The 13,691-nt window shown below is 39.7% G+C and overlaps 1 protein-coding gene across 1 annotated transcript in view; it reads left to right on the forward strand.

Annotated features, from left to right (window-relative positions):
- Nucleotides 1-848: 848 nt before the first annotated feature.
- The window catches only part of FAM110B (family with sequence similarity 110 member B), a 68,096-nt gene continuing 55,253 nt past the window's right edge, over nt 849-13,691 (forward strand). Inside the window, exon 1 of the mRNA XM_063130757.1 lies at nt 849-968. The gene's annotated coding sequence lies outside the window, so the exon portion shown is untranslated. The remainder of the gene's footprint in view (nt 969-13,691) is intronic.

Below are 13,691 nucleotides of genomic sequence, written 5' to 3' on the forward strand. Positions count from 1 at the left end.
GCACATAGCTATCAGTAGCTCCTTTCTCTTGGTGCAAGGCTGTAGGAAGTTTTCAATGGCTTATGGAGCACTTCCATCTGTGAAAAGAGATTTTGTACCACTTTGATAATTATTGGAGCAAATAATTTGATCACATTTTTAACCAAATATGATGAGCTCATTTGCAGTCTAGTAGAACCTCCATTTATATCATTTGCATCTAGAGGCATTTAACTTTGATTAATTTTCTCCCAGAGATACTGTTTTATACTGTTGTTTTTATATTTTTTGATGGTTTTAAATTTTGTATACTTTTTTAATATCCACTCTTCCGCCCGGAGAGCTTCGGCTATGGGGCAGTATATAAATTTAATAAATAAATAAATAAATTCTACCTTGTGATGTAATACCTTCCAAATAGCAGTAGCTCTTCTGGGCTTTTGGGAGATGTTGGTTAAGCTGACTAACCAATACTGTTGAAATTTAATGAGCCAACCTTGTATTTTGAAACTGATACATACATGATATAAAAATTAATTAATAGTTTTTTATTCAGCCAGTCTTAATTAAAAAAGGTTCAGTGTGAGAAACATTTTGTTAGAAACAACTGAATTAATGCTCAGCTTCCTTTCCCTTACATTTCCAACTCACATTTAATATTGAAAACCAGCCCAAGCACCTTAAGACTTCAAGTTCTACCCATGTTACTTGGAAGATGTCTAACATATCTTTTCTTATTGAAGCAAATGGTCTTGATAAGAGCTCTGATAAATGTTATGCTATTTACAAAAATGTGGCTTTTGAGATTGTTGACCTGTCTGACTATCTTTGTTCTCTACTACCACTTGCTTTGCAGAAGATTTCCTGATACTGCTTGTTAAGGACAGCTGCCTTCACGTTGTGATATGAAAAATCTTTCAAATTTGGAACATCGCCATGCATTGAAAAACTATTTGCAGTACAGATTGGCACAACAGGCACACTAGCTGGTGAGACACTTTCTATATTTATTCTATGGTATGCAATATTAAAACAAAATATTGCATTCAGTTGTACAGAGTAGTTGTTTTGTTTTGTTTTGGCTTGGTTATTACTGAAGAGGTAATCTGTCTTGATTGCACCACTTCAGTCTACAAGTGAAAACATTCTTAAATGTGGAAAGCTATTGTGTTAAGGTAAAGGCCAATCCAGAACTTGTCTTTCTGAATTTAGTTTTCTGTGTACAGGGATTTTTAAAAGATTTTTGCCTTCAATCATACGATCCCCATCATGCGTTCTGAAGACATTAGTTTACTGTTTCAGAGAGATAAGCTAGGCTGCCGGGATATAAATGGTACCATTGCAAAACTGAAGCTGAAGCTGAGAGCAATGCTTCAATTAGGTGCTGGCAACATCTTCTGCATCTTCTGCTTCCACCTATGCCCATGGTATTATATTCTCTAGGACTGGGGTAAGGAATCTGTGGCATCATCTGGCTCCCCAGATGTTGCAGGCCCACACTTTGTTTCTGGACCACTCCTGTGGGAATCTGTTCCACTTCTTGTTTGCGTGGGGGGGGGGCATCTAAGGTAGACAGGTACAGAAGGCTAGGTTGGTACAGCAAGAGGGAGTTATGCAGTGGTGCAAACTCTGCCCATCATTGGATATGGAACTGTCCAGAATAAGCTGTGGCTGTTGATTGACTTTTCCCATGGGTCAGCAGCCCTTCATAGGAAAAAGGTTCGTCACATCTACTCTAGAGAAATATTGGTGCCTGTCCAATCCATAGGTGTCAACAATAATTTGTCTTGTGGTGGATGTGTTGTTGTTATATTTGTATCATGCTTTAGAGTGTTCTTGTAATCTTGTAATTCTTTCAGCAATTCTATAAAGTAAGCCAGTATTATTATCTCCATATAACAGATGGAGGTCTGAGGCTCTGAGAGTAGCTTGCCTAAAGCCACCTACCATCGTAGCCCAGGTTAGATTCAATCTGGGGAATTCCTCATTCATATTTCAGTCTGTTATGCTACAATGTTCTCCAGTGGCTACAAATAGATATGGGAAGAGCTTCAAGATACGTAGAATGTCTGGGCTGATTAAACTTTATTCAGCTAATTGGAATAATTTGGGGTGAGGGTTGGAGGGATTGAGGATGGTTGTACGTGCCTACCTTTCTGCTGCTCCTCCTTCCAGAGCATTGTACAGTATATAAAAATAGCAAATGGAACTGGCTTTGCGCAGGATGGAATAGCCCTTAGTTTGATATGTTCAAGTGAATCTATATAGCTGTCAGAGTTGGATAGATTATGCCAGCACTGCCTGACTGAAGCTATGTGCTCTACCACCCCTAGGGCATGGCCCCTGCCATGGTGCACCCCTATAGCCCCCTGACTGAGGGGTCTGACGGGGGATGCCCCACAGCAGCATGGACGTGCATAACTCTGTCCCTCAGCTTGCTAATTTTACCTGGCTTCAAATTGTATGTGCTGCAAAAGCTATGTGCTGATTAAGAACATCTGCCCATAGTGGATGAAGATGTTATTGCAGGATTCAACCACATGGATGCATTTTAATTAATTAAAATTAATTAATGCATTTTAAAAAATGAAATAACCCTGAGGTGAACCACCTGAGTATCCCTTTAGTATGCATGTCAAGTTTCAGGTGTTGAGGCTTCACAAGTTTCAGTGTGTTATGGCGCTGATGGACAGACAGGCACACAGCCTCTTTTATAAAGTTTCACCATTGCCTCAAAGTAGCAGTTTCCAAATGGGGATTTATCAATAGATATGCTTTGAGAAGGTCAGTAATGGATGATGGGTTTCCCAGAAGAGTAGAAAGTGGGTATAAATTTTATTTCCCACTGTCCTAAAGTTTACTACAACTAAAGACTCCAAGCTGGCCTTATACTTTTCTGTGGTGGGGTGCGGGGAAGAAATTGGGTAGATGCTAAAAGCAAACGCGTATGCATTTGCCTATAATTTCTTTGCTAGGAAGAGTGGGAAACTGCTAACGTGTTTTCAGGCCTCCCTTACTGAGGGCCAAACAACATGTTACATTAAAGATGTAGCATGCAGCTGCCTTTCTACTTCCTATTTGCTCACAAGTAAGCATGTGGGACCATGAACTGGACCACCCTGCTCCTTTTCAGGAATTTCCCCTCTCCACATGCAAAGGTTTTTAAAAAGAAAAGAAAAATCTTCAGTTGGTGGCAATGGACAAATTCTTTTTTGTGAAGCTGGGGAACGGGGAGGTTTAAATGTTCCCTCCACATGTATTGTGACCCTGATCCAGATTGGGACTCTGTGCTTACTTGTAAGTAAGAAGTAGAGGGACAGCTGCACACTGCCTCTTCAACGTAACATGTGTTTTGACCCTTAGCAAGTCATCTGATCTGATGGAACATATCTATGATTTGTTGTTGGTGGAAGAGTCCTTAAACAGCTAGCCAGTTCACTCATCTGCATACTGGCCCTGACTGACTCATCTACCAACATATCGAGAAGGAGGCACTTGACCCAAAGCCAATGTTGTAACTATTTGGCTTGCAGCCTGGCACATTTATTTGACTGGCACGGGGAACAATTGGAGTGACCTGCAGTAACACAGTTCATCAAAGTTGAATGTAGGCTATTTTAAAAGGATGTTGCCAACTAAGCACTTAGAAAATGAATAATTGAATACATAAATTTAACTCTTCTGAATGGAGCTCTTTCTAAAGAAACACCATCAATTTATAAATATCCTCTGAATAATGGAAGCAGCTTTGTGCTTAGCTGTTCTTAAAACTACGAACTGTTTATCTTTCGAGGCAGTAGGTATTCAAAAGTAGGTTTCTGTTTCCGAGAACTCCAAGGGCACAATCCTATGCATGTCATCTGCTGCAACTGCCTAATGTGAGATTGGCAGTCACACGCCAGATGATCTTTTCCTTTGCCGCCCCTCAGCTGTGGAATGACCTGCCAGTTGAAATGCGCCTGTTGGCTTTTTTGAATGCCTTTAAGCAGGCATTAAAGGCTCTATGATTCCAGTAGGCCTTTCCTTTTTAGAATATTATTATTAAACCTTATATATTGTTTTTATGCTGTCTGGTTTTATTGATTGTTTATCTTTTAAAATTGTTTCAAACATTTTTATGCTACCTATGGCATTTTGTTGATTGTTTTTATCTTGCTTAAATGTTCTACCTTTATATGCTGCCTAGCGTATTTTGTAAATATGCAGGATATAAATTTAAATTATTAACCATAATCAAAATAATGTTTAGACAGAAAAAGGTCCTACAACTCCCAGCCTGCCCCGGTCTAAACATGCATAGGATTGTGCCTTAAGTGATATTAGATACCTGTCTTGATCAAGAGAATAAGGAGCAGCACTCTCTAGCCCTTCATCATCATCATCTTTCTGTCTTCTTATTCTTTGCTCTGCCAGCTGTCTTTTGAAATTTGTGTTGAGATTTTGTTGCTAAACCTGAATATACCTGTAAAGGGCACAAAAATGGCATGAACCATCAGCAAATCCGAGAACTGTTTAATAACACTATCAGTGGCAGGTGTAACAGAAAATATCTTTGTAAGGCATGTTGTTTTGAATGCAGAATGCAGATAACAAAAAATATAACCTACTAAAACAGCTCTAATTATGTTTCTTACATGGAAAATTAAGAATTATTGTCCGTGCAGCACAATTTGCATGTTGACTGAGAAATAAGTCACACTGAATTCAGTGGTACTTCAGGATACCAGGATGGGTGTACAGGATGAAGAAACTGTCTTGAATGTTCTTCATTGCAGCAAATTAATTTGTTGCTTCCCTTCCCCTTGAATGCGGCTGGTGCAAGAGTACTAATGAGAAATATTTGGAATAGAACAATTGCCAGATGTTCAAGAAAACTGGAAGGTTCTCTTTAAAGTTGTCAGGGTGACGTTTGTCCTAGTTTCTTTGAAGTTTAACTGTTGCTGTAGATTGTATGAATAATTGATCAAGGATAGCTTCCTTGTTACCTGAAGTGATATTCTGCTTGCTTGATACTCAAAGCTGTGCTTCACTCTTTATTGCAGCATAGCCCTGCTCATATGTTTGTGATTCCTAGAGGGGGTGCTGGTTTTTGCTTCAAATTCCTCCATGGCTTAAATGAAAACATTAAAAATCATCAGTTTTAAACAACCAAAAATTAAAAAATAACAGTCCTGGGAACACAGTTAGCATGAAGATATGTCTTCTTATAGGCCTGCATGTGCTGCCTTTACAGATATTATACATGAAGGGTTTGCCACATAGTATTCTGCAATTTTATACACCAAAAGAAATGAAAACAGAGTTGTGCGTATCTGTTACTAACGGAAGACATTTAATTTGCCTTTTAAAACCGACCTCGAAAACGAGGCAGTTCAGCTGAAGTAGATTTATGGTGCCTTTTTCTCCAGAAATCAATGCAGCTTGGATGGGCTGTCATGGGAACCAGCTGACTGAGATCCAGCTGTGTTCAAATATAAACTTCTTTACCGCAAACCCAAAGTAATGACTCTTGGTTTTTGTTTTTTAGTCAGCACTTTAGCTCCAAGACATTATGGGGTAAGTTTTAATTGACTGCTTTGTTTCTATTAGTGACTTACTGAAACTTTGCTCTAGCAAATTCAGCAAGTAAATGTAATGCTCTAAAAATACACTGCTTTTCTTACTTGCCCTGATGTATTGTGGTTTTGTAAGGACCCGGAGGTGTGCTGTGGAAGAGTGTAGTTATTTGGAGGAGCTGGGGAAGATGGAGCTACTGCCTTTTATAGCTTTGTAGAGTTCTGATTATTCTGGGTGCTGTGAATATTTGAACAGCTGCTCAGATAAAGCAGTTTCTTTTCACAGGTTATAGTAAGCAATCTCTCCCCACACAGAATACCTCAAGGGCATGTTTGCTGGTGTCATCAGCAACTTCTGTTTTATACTTACCACCGAAGTGGACACAGCAATTTGATTTTCATCTCTTTTGCCTTAATACCTGGATCCTTTTGATTTCTTATATAAAGAAGAAAGACAGACTCTGTGCATAGTCCTAGTCCACATGCTTGTTTTCTCAATGGCCCCGTGCAATGTACAAATTACATCCAGAGGGGGCATATCCAACGGCTAGCTTCTGGTCCTCTCTTTGCAGATGCTACCCAGTCAGTCATAGATACAGCTATATAATATGCATTGACTGAAGGAACTGAAAGCTGGGACAGAATTTTTATAGACTAGGGATAGACCTTTTCACATCTATGAAGGTACATAACAACTTGGTATTCCCAAAACTACAAGAAGAACCAGAAGAAAAATCCCCACAAATATTTTTTTTTTCACACAAGAGATTTGGAGTGTTTCCAAGCGAGGGTTTTATTGTGCAATCACCCTTCTTCATTTACGGGATTTTACAGGTAGTCCACATGACGTTGTCTTTCCCTTGTACACCTTCTGCATTTTTCTATTGGTACTTTTTTCTTTTCTCAGAAAATACGTTAAAGCAGGAAAGATGGAATAGTTGAACAATGCCTTTTGGTAGTGCTAGGAATTGTCTGGCTGGAAGCACCCTCACTCTATTAACTTGTTAAGACTATGGTGTTTTTTAAATGGATTAAAGAAGTATACCATGGCAAGGATTACTATGACGGTCACTGTTTGTTTGTTTATTTTCAATAATGATGTTGAAGCCGTTCTATTGCTCCAAATGGAAAGAATCTTCCCCTGATGGAGGAAGAGACTCTTTGCATCCAATCAGTGGACTGGATCCAAAGTCCACTGGCAGCTAGAGATATACTGTAAGCCCTATATGGGTGATTAAAATCCCCTCGCAATAAGAAGAGCGTGGATGAGTGTGCTCTCCCTGCTCTTTCCATTGCTGTCCCCATTGTACTCAAATTGGAGGGAGATTGTCTGCAGCAGGGAGATAGCTTTACTTGTGTAGGCTCCCTCTGTGGTTTAGAACCCTAAACTTTCCGGGCTCCTAAAATGTATGGGGAACTGGTACTAGTAGAGCAGGCTCCCCACTGCAGGTATTGGCTTTCCAACTTGTGGAGTGTGATGGTAATAAGGGCAGGGGGCACATAGCAAGGATATTCACCCCTACGCTCCCTTGTGCGATTCTAATTGTATGGGAGATTAAATCACCCACAAAAGGGCTATAGCTGAGTGCAACACTGAACAGGGAACCTGGCACTTCAGGCATTTTTATGTATGTATTTACTTGTTTTTAAAACTTAACCCCTGCTTTCCCCCCCAAAAAAGAACATGGAGTTGGCTTACAGTAATCAAATACCAAATAATATGTAAAACAAATAATAATGCATAAAACAATAGTAGTGAAACTGCATTTTATATGAGAAGCCAAAAATGTCATGAAGCAGCAAAAGCAACATTCTATTAATAATTTTAGTACATTTTGTTTATTTGCCATAAGACACATCTGTAACTGGCAAGTTGAATGTATTTGATTTAAAATGGGTTTTTTCCCCAATTTAAAGATCTATTTATGGTGTGTCTCTTTAAGACAACAACAACCCTGATTTAAAATGAAATCTTAATTTAATGCTAGGGTACTTACATTTAGAGCCCAGCATCTACTTCATTGCTTGCTCACTCCTGACTGAGAGAAACCACAACGTATTTATATTTTGAGCTAGATGAACACCCAGCAGTTTGTTGGGTTTGTTAGGGAACAAAAAGGCAAGTAATTTCATCCAACATTGAAAGGTTTGAACCATTTTTCTGATGTGAAAAGAACAAACTAATACCTAGATTATTATTTTTTTGTTACGGTTATGCATTAATGTAGTTATGACAGGTGTGTGTGTTTTTAAAAAAAATAATTATTGGCAAATGTACCCACAGGCTGTGAAAGAGTTCAGTCAAGAAATCAATGCTGTTTTTCCATCTGGTTGCCTTGAAGACTATGTAAATTAAATGTACTTAACCATAAAGTCTGTCTACATTGCTAGAGAACAGTTGGCAGTTGCAAACTACCACCAATTCCATTTTGGGAAATGAACTGATTTTACGTATTTGAAAACAGTTGCCACTAGAGTTCTTGGGATTTCTCATAGTGACTTGAAAATATGTACTGGGCATTATTCCTTATGAAAGAAAGACAGATAAACAGGTCCTCGTTTTGCAGCTCTGTTGTATTAGCATTCTAAAATTCAGAGCAAATACTATAAGCAGTAAAAGGCTGTATTTAGCATAAATTTAAGTAGCATCAAAAAGTGCTTCTGGTTTTGGCTATTTGGATTTCCAGGGAAAGGAAGGCTTGATGGAGAGACATGTGTAAGGACGAGCTGCTTTTGAGAGTTGTATAGACAGCTTTAAAATAATAAGGGTGAAGTCCTATCAGAGGCTAATGGGAATCCTTTGTAGAGTGGGAGCAGCGCAGAGGTAGTCTTTGCCTCTGAGCTCCCCACTCTGTATTTCAGCTAGATGGGTGTTTCACCCATCAAGCTAAGGGGTCAGGGAGGAGGAGGGATGGAAGCTCGGGAAGACCAGGGATAACTTGTATCCGCGCTTCCCCAGTCCCTTCCCCGCTACACCCACTTAGAATCACAGAATTATAGAATAGTAGAGTTGGAAGAGGCCTACAAGCCCATCGAGTCCAATCCCCTGCTCTTTGCAGGAATCTACTTTAAAGCATACCTGACAGATGGCTGTCCAGCTGCCTCTTGAATGCCTCTAGTGTGGGAGAGCCCACGACCTCCCTAGGTAATTGGTTCCATTGTCGTACTGCTCTAACAGTCAGGAAGTTTTTCCTGATGTCCATCCAGAATCTGGCTTCCTGTAACTTGAGCCCATTATTCCGTGCTTGCATGCCTCTTTTCTTTCTCTCCAAACTTGCATTTGCGAGTTCGGAGAGGCAGCCGGTGCAGTTCTTCCCACACCAGCTGGGAGGGAGAAGGGAGCTCAGGCTGAAGTATCCTATGTTCCCCACCCCTAGATACTGTTCAACAGCCATAAGATTACTCTCTTAGTGAGTTCTAAAAATAAAAAAATGTTCTAAATAGGTTAGTTATGTTAAAAAAAATAGGGTGAAAGAGGTTTTATTTAATTGCTTATAACGAAAGACTACAACCAGTACAACTTCGTTCAATTCCAGTTTGGGTTCAAGTTATCCAAAGCTGGTCTGAGTTGGTGGCCTATGCCTGTGCATATATAAGAGCCCAGAGAGCCTAGGCTGTTGGGTAGTATAAAAATGTAATAAATAAATAAATAAATGAAAGGTGTGCTGGACCGTACCAAAGGCCCATATAGCCCAGCATTCTGTTCCCAAAGTGGCCAATCAGATGCCATGGAAAGTCCACAGGCAGGACATGAACACAATAGCACCCTTCCATTCAGAGGCATAATTACTCTCATTCTGGAGATAATATTTAGCCGTCATGACTTTTAGCATTGACAGCCTTATCCTTCATGAATTTGGCTTAATTCCATTTTAAACCGGTTCAAATTGGTGGCCATCACTACATCACATGGTACCCAATTCCTTAGTATAACTATGCACTTTGAGAAGAAGTATTTCCTTTTGTCTGTCCTGAATCTCCCACCATTCAATTTCATTTGATCATCCTAGCTTCTGGTTTTATGAAAGGAGAGTTTTTCTTCCTATCTATTTTCTCCACATCATGCATAATTTTATACACTTCTATCTTACCACCACCCTGTTCTTTCTAAGCTAAAATGTCCCAAATCATGTAACCTTTCCTTATAGGGGATTTGCTCCAGCCTCTTGCCCTTTTCTGCAACTTTTCCAGCTCTTCAGTATCTTTTTTTTAGGTATGGTGGCCAGGATTGTGCATAGCATTCCAAGTGGTTGCACCATGTTTGTATAAAGGCTTTATGATATTGGCAGTTTTCAATTCCTTTCCTAATGACCCCCAATATGCAATTTACCCTTTTTCCCAGAAGTCGCTTGGTAGACATTTCCATCATATGCCCGAGATCCCTTTCCTGACCAATTACTGCCAGGACAGACCCCATTAGGATATATATGACGTTAGCAGGGTTTGCCCAGTGTTAATCACTTTTTCACTTCCTTTCATTGAGCCTCATTTGCCATTTTAATGCCTATTCCTCCCAGTTGGAGAGATCTGTAATTGGATGTCCAGAAGTAAGCTAAAGCTCAATCCGGAGTAGACTGAGTTGATGGTGATTGGCCAAGGTCAGCAGTTGGCAGATTTGATGCAGGAGCTCGTAGATCTGTCATTTTCAGGAATCTGACCAAGGATGGTGACTGAGGCGCGGGACCTGGGTGTTATTCTTGACCAGTCCCTAACTATGTCATCACAGGTGGGGACTGTGGTCCAGAGCTGCTTTTATCAACTACATATGCTCCGCCAAGTTCGCCCCTTTCTGTCAGAGGCTGACTTTATCATCGCAGTCCATGCGCTGGTTACCTCCAGGCTGGACTATTGCAACCTGTTGTATACAGGGCTTCCCTTGAAGCAAATCCAACGCCTACAGGCTGTACAAAAATGCAGCAGCCAGGTTGGTCAAGGGGCTCCTGAAGTGATCTTCTATCACTTTGGTGCTTCGGGAGCTCCATTGGCTGCCGGTGGCTGCTAGGGTTCGCTACAAGGTCTTGTTAACCATGTATAAGGCCCTGCATTGCTTGGGTCCTGGATACTTGAGTACTCGCCTTTCTCCTGTGTCTCACCATTGGCAGACTCGCTTTCAGGAGCAGGGCTCCCTGATGGCTCCCCGCTACAAATTAGAATGTGGGGGGGCCAGGGCTTTTTCAGTGGCTGGCCCCCGGTTATGGAATAATGTGCCACTGGAGATTAGACAGGCTCCTACTCTCAATTCTTTCAAACTCTTTTGTAAGGCATTTTTATTTTCACAAAAGTTTGGGGGCGGGGTGGTTTAAACTGGGTTGAGGGCTTTTAATGGATTGAGGATGAGGGTTTTTAATGGAATTGTCTTAATGTGGTTTGAGGGGTTTTAATGGAATTGTTTTATATGGGATTGTAAAGCGCCACAATACCAAAAATGGTGAGGTGGCGCTATAAAAAATGTTTTAAATAAATAAATAAATAAAATCTCTTTGCTATCACATTTTGTTTACCACCCTAAATAATTTGGTATCATCTGCAAACTTGGACACTCCACTTCTCAGTCCTATTTCATGATCATTTACAAATAAGTTCCAAAGCACCAGTCCCAATATAGATCCTTGGGGAGACCCTAGAGTTTACATCCCTCCATTGGAAGAACTAACCATTTATTCCTACTCTCTACTTCCTGTTCTTTAATCCATTACCAGTCCATAAGAGGACCTCTCCTCTTATCTCATGATCACTAAGTTTGCTCAGGAGTTTTATTAGGGACTTTGTCAAAAACCTTTTGAAATTAAACCATGTCTAGCAGATCACCCCAACCCACATGCTTGTTGGAACTTTTGAAGAATCTTAAAAGGACTTACCTTTGCAGAAGCCATGTTGATTCTTTTTCAGCAATTCCTACCTCTCTCTGTGCTTGATAATTCTATCTTTAACACTTTCTGAAAGAAACTGCTTTTTCTCTAATAGCTTCCTTGACACAGCTTTTTAAATATGCTGTTGACTTTTTGGTACCTTTCCTGAGCTGTGAAATACCGTATTTCTTCGATTCTAAGACACACTTTTTTCCCTAAAGTAACAGCTCTAGAAATGGGGTGCGCCTTAGAATCGATGGCGTCTTACAATCGAAGAAATATGGTAGTTTTGGGCAGTAGATATTGAGAAAAGTAGCAAGCTGTATTGGAATTAATTTTCAAAAGTGGATAGAGCACATTTTGTTGTAATTAGCAGAGAATTATATGGTGTCCAGGGCCTAGTATGATATATGTCATAGAGTTGGTCAGGAACAATACAGTATGACCACAGTTCTATGAAATTAAGCATACATGTAAATGGAATTCTGCCCAGAATGTTTTCCATGGTCATGGGCTATTTCCAAAGAAGAAGCTTGCCAAAAACTTAAGCGATTAGTTTTTTTAAAAAAAGAAAAGCTGAAAAGAGAGTAAAACAAAAAGGATATTAGATAATGTAACAGCTAGTTGAGAAAGCTGTCCTATTATGCCAACTCTGTGAATTGTTTCTTTTTACATGGTAAGATTGTTGATATAAATGCTTCCCTATGTGTGATTTTGTAACTGTTATTAGATTTATCCATGGATCTCTGCTTGTCACATCCCACAATGATACATGGGTGGTAGGGATCTGAACTAGATATGAGTGTTGTCATTTAACTTGTACTTATGGTCCCCCAGACTAAAATACCATCAGGATGAATTTTCATACATAAGGTCTCCTCTCTTGGGTTGCCACTCACTTTTTACTGCGGCAGTGTGAAATCTGTTTTATGTTTTGAGTGAACTTTTGTGCCAATTTGCAGCTCTATTTTTAGTGCAGTAGCCAACCCAGCCTGTACCACAGCATAGATACTACTTGGCTATCCTGATTTCAAGAAATGAAGTAGAAAAACACTAGGAGAACTTTTCCCCCCAGAAAATTTTCCAGAAAACCCATATCATTCCTATTGCTCTAAGTATTAGATGAGCCACTGCAGTTTCTGGTGGGCTTTGCGTTTCTTTTAAGTAGTTCAGTTAAATGGGAGACCTAAAGAAAGCCTTGGGAATCCACTGTACCTGGCACAATAGCCTAGCTTACCCATTATATATGCCAACTGTCATATCTCAAGCATCTTCCAGATATATACAGTACCTGTACTCCCCCTCAATTTGGTACTGTCTTTTAGGAGTATATAGTAAATACCTCCCAGGTCACACCTGTTACTTCTGTCTTATCGGTTGTTGAAAAGTATTAATAGTTCATCTCCCTTTTGCGCAGGTGTTAGACATACAATGTCCCCCCCCCAAAAAAATATCAAAGCTTATTGAGCCCTCTTTAGCCACTCTCGTTCCCCCTGTCAAACCCCTCCCAGTATTCGAGAGAGAGAGAGAGAGAGAAATGGAGTTTATCTCTTACAAAATTGTTGTGACAGTAGATTTGGTGCATTGGAAATAGGTTGGAGGACTAGATCACTTTTGAGGTCTCTTCCAGATCTTTGATACTTTGAAATTTATCATCTGCTGAACATCATGGCTGATCCTTTCTCCTTGCAAGTACATTTGAGAGTACTCCTTCAGATTGTCTAGTTTAAGAGAAAACTGTAACATTTAGTTACCTATCTCATTACTGCTTCATCCCTTATTCCTGATCTTAAGAAAGCTTCTTAATTTGGAACCTGGTCTTTAACTGCATACCTCTGACAATCGCAAGGATTTTCCCCTTGCATGTCAGACCACTTTTTCATATTACACATTTTGACCAAAAGGAATCAAAGGGGAAACAGACTAGTCTCTCCAGTAACTATTAAGGAAGTTAGGTGCTAGCTGCTCCTTTGCAATTAAAAAACTAACCCACAGGCCTTGGAATTCCTCTCACTCAGGAGTTAAGAGTAAAGCGAGAAATGTTGTAGTCTGGCCTTGGCTTTGAGGCAGCTGGGTGCATCTTCACAATGCATGCCTTGGTTGTTTTTCTAAGGTATGTTTAATGCTCGATGCAAATTCATTTGGTTTTTCAGCAAAAGCAAATACATTAAAATTAGTATTATTTATATATGATTCAGCTTATCTAAATTAATTTTAATATATAAAAGTTGTAAGGTTTTTTTCCCCAGACAGTTGTTTTCTGAAAAGAATGTAAAACTGAAATTAATTTTCAAAAACCATATTGAAT

This window comes from Elgaria multicarinata, chromosome 7 (assembly GCF_023053635.1).
Source record: "Elgaria multicarinata webbii isolate HBS135686 ecotype San Diego chromosome 7, rElgMul1.1.pri, whole genome shotgun sequence".
Lineage (NCBI taxonomy): Eukaryota > Metazoa > Chordata > Lepidosauria > Squamata > Anguidae > Elgaria > Elgaria multicarinata.